This window comes from Brassica oleracea, chromosome C6 (assembly GCF_000695525.1).
Source record: "Brassica oleracea var. oleracea cultivar TO1000 chromosome C6, BOL, whole genome shotgun sequence".
Taxonomy (NCBI): domain Eukaryota; kingdom Viridiplantae; phylum Streptophyta; class Magnoliopsida; order Brassicales; family Brassicaceae; genus Brassica; species Brassica oleracea.
This window is the reverse complement of record NC_027753.1, coordinates 19,184,734-19,188,358: the sequence shown is the minus strand read 5'-3', so window position 1 is coordinate 19,188,358 and position 3,625 is coordinate 19,184,734. Positions and strand designations below refer to the sequence as shown.

The 3,625-nt window shown below is 37.7% G+C and overlaps 1 pseudogene; it reads right to left on the bottom strand.

The window, feature by feature from the left end:
* LOC106297662 overlaps nucleotides 1-1,273 on the bottom strand; it is a 3,211-nt pseudogene extending 1,938 nt beyond the window's left edge.
* Nucleotides 1,274-3,625: the final 2,352 nt, after the last annotated feature.

Genomic DNA, 3,625 nt, shown 5'->3' with positions numbered 1-3,625 from the left:
AAGTTTTGTAATGCTGGGTTGTAGAACTTTTATTTCCTCCTCTTTTCTCATCAAGTTTGTAGCAACTCAATATCCTGACTTAATAGTATATTGTCCATTCTTTGTGTGACTCTAGCAAACAGTATCTCGTCGATGGGTAGGGCTTATGGCCAAACTCAGAATCATCGGAATATCCTCTTGAGCTACATATTGTTCCAGCAAACTAACATCCCACTCCTTTGAAACATGATTGATAAGACTGCTTACGGTCATCTTTGGGTTTACTACTGGGGCCCTGGCATGAGCCGGTCTAGCTGGGGTCAAAGGGATCCAAGGATCCCCCCACACATTAATTTCATACCCTGAATGCACTTTGCTTATGATGCCCAGAAGTAAAAGCTTCCTCGCGGCAATAATACTCGTCCATACATAGGATGGGGTATCTGCTGTACCAACTCGCAGCGGCGAACTCAGATGGTAATATCTTCCCCGAAGAGCTCTCGCTACTAGTGAATCCGGAAATTGAACGAGACGCCAAAGCTGTTTAGCTAGAAGCGCTAGATTAAATTCATGGATCATATGGAAACCAATCCCTCCCTCCTCTCTAGGTGCACACATTTTTTTCCCATTTTGCCCAATGGATTCCCCTTTTCGAAGGATTCGAGCTCCACCAGAATTGTGCAATGGCACTTGCTAAATTCTCACATATCTTTAAAGGAAGCAGAAAGCTAGACATGACATAAGTCGGCAGAGCTAGCAGTATTGATTTAATCAAAACCTCTTTTCCTCCCTTAGATAACCATCTACCAGTCCAGCCATTCACTCTGTGTAGGAGCTTCTCCTTTAAGAAAGCCAATAATTTACACTTTGATCCACTGATATCCTTTGGGATTCCTAAGTAGGATCCCATCCCGCCTTCATTTTGTATACCAAGAGTATCCTTGATCTGCTGTCTATCATTCGCTGGAATCCTTTTACATACCAAAGAGTAATGAGGATTTGTCAAAATTAATACGTTGACCTGATGCTTTCTCATATTTCCTGACTACTTTCATAACTTCTTCACATTCACGGGGCTCCGCCTTACAGAAGAAAAGGATATCATCAGCAAAGAGAAGGTGAGATACCGAGGGGCTAGCGCGAGCGACTCGCATCCCCGTTATCTTTCCTTGATTCTCTGCTTGATTAAGAAGGATAACGAGCGCTTCCGTGCATAGAATAAATATGAAAGGAGACAAATGATTACCTTGTCGTAGTCCTCTCCCAAGGACAATGTTTCCCCTTGGTTCCCCATTCATGAGAACTCTATACTTGACTGAGGTGATACAACGCATAATCCACTCAATCTATATTTCTGAAAAACCCATCTTTCTCATGATTGCCTCAATGAATGACCATTCCATTCTATCATATGTTTTACTCATATCAGTCTTTATAGCCATTCGTTTAACCCGTTCTCCCGGTTTAGTTCTCAGGGCGTGAAACATCTCCTAAGCTATCATGATATTATCTGTAATTTGTCTACCAGCAACGAAGGCTGGCTGAGTCTCTGATATCCGTTGTGGAAGAACCTTCTTCAATCTTTGGCATAAGACCTTAGATATTATCTTGTAACTGACATTGCATAGACTGATAGGTCTAAACTTTGTCATCTCATTCGGCTTCGTCGTCTTAGGAATTAAACAAATGTTTGTATCATTCAGGCCCTGTGTCATTGTTCCCTCGAAAAGGAACTGATTAACCATACGAGTTAAATCATCTTTGACAATATCCCAAAATTTCTGATAGAAGAGAGTTGTCATTCCATCCGGTATTGGCGCTTTCTCTGGATGCATAGTAAACAATGCTAATTTGACCTCCCATTCAGTTACTGGCGCAGTCAGGTCATCATTTATTGCCCCAGTAATTGTAGGCGAGATCTTTGATAGCGCATCATCTATATCCTCTGGGTTTGAAGACTCAAATAGTTGGCGAAAGTAACTAGTAGCAATGGCTACTAATCCCTCCTCATCCTCCACGACATTCCCATTTTCATCTAAGAGTTGTGTTATCCTATTCCTAGCTCTTCTCTGCTTCACTAACGCATGGAAATATTTTGAGTTCTTATCACCTTCCCTCAACCAGAGAACCCTACTTTTCTGTCTCCAAAACATCTTTTCTGCCTTAAGAGCAGAAGATAATTCCTTCAAAGCTTCTGCTATTTCTTCGGAGGTTGCATCATCATTTGAGTATAGGCCTTCCACCTTCTCTTTAAGCTCTTCTACTAACTTCGCATAATTCACATTGTTTTGTCTCCTCCATTGACTTAAAGCTTTTCTGCAACTAGCAATGTGTTTCATTATATTCGCTTCAGGTGGTAAATCCTCCGACTTCTATCCTTCGAAGATTACTTGCCTTAGTTCTTTATTATCCGACCAGCGTTTGTCAAATTAAATTTTTTTTTTCCTCTTCACTAGCTTTGTTAGAATTTCAGCTAGGACCGGACGATGATCCGAACTCCAAAGCCTAAGATACTTGACAGCTGAGTGGTCTAGCTTAGCAAGTTTACATATCAGCTAAATATCATATAATTGCATTTCATAGGACTCACAAATAATTAAGGATTAAATTATACTATATCTTTTTCTCTGGCTACTACATATATTGTATACAGTATAATTTTCTGAAAACGTTTAAAAAAAATAGATTTCGAAGATACTACATGAAAACATGTAATATAATGAGAGTATTTGCACTCCCATATATAAGAAGAATGACCTAATTTGCGGAAAAAGAAAGGTGAATTCTTAAACTTTTTTTAGTTTTCTGCAAATTATACCATTCTTCTTGTATATGGAATGTAAATACTCATTATTTCATTATTTTATTCAAAGAGTTAAGCTTTAACCAAATAAGATATAGCAATCATTTTATGTAAAAAAATAAATAACTACCAAATTGTCATCAGAAAGAGAAACTAATCACCTACAAGTTCAAGACAAACTAAAAAATAAATATGGTGAAGTGCATAGTCCCAAAATAAAATTTTGAAAAGAGAGCATAAAATATAAGGAGATTTTTTGTAGCCAGTTATAAAATATAAGGAGAATTTTTTTAGCCAGTTATAAAATATAAGGAACTATAATTTTTTGTTTGATATAAAATGCAATTTCCCTAAAATATATAGTCTCAAAACGAAAAAAAGCCCTAAAGAGATTTCATATGCTTCACATCCTCTACATAATCTTGAAAGGAATAAATTGTAACACCTTAATATTTCAACTCTTTGCAACCCTTGTACTTCAGTTCTTTCCAAAAGTCATCTTCCTCTCGACATTTTAGTAAAATACATAAAAAAGGCCTGTGAACATGACCGGCGGCAACACAATATGACATGTCATTCCAACAATTTGATATGTATTGGAACATGCATGCTTACCCGGAAGTGGCAATTCATAAATATCCGTTGACCATTTATTTATTCCACCATCTTCTACCAACCACAAACGGAGAGTTCTTTCATTGTAATCTGTAAACTGGACCGTGCCTAGTTTACCTTTGTAGTTTATCAAAGTACAATGCTTTTATCATCTATGTTGATAAAGCTTACTTCTCAGATTTAACATGAAAGCAAACTACCACATATATACTCTGTTGACCGGTGATA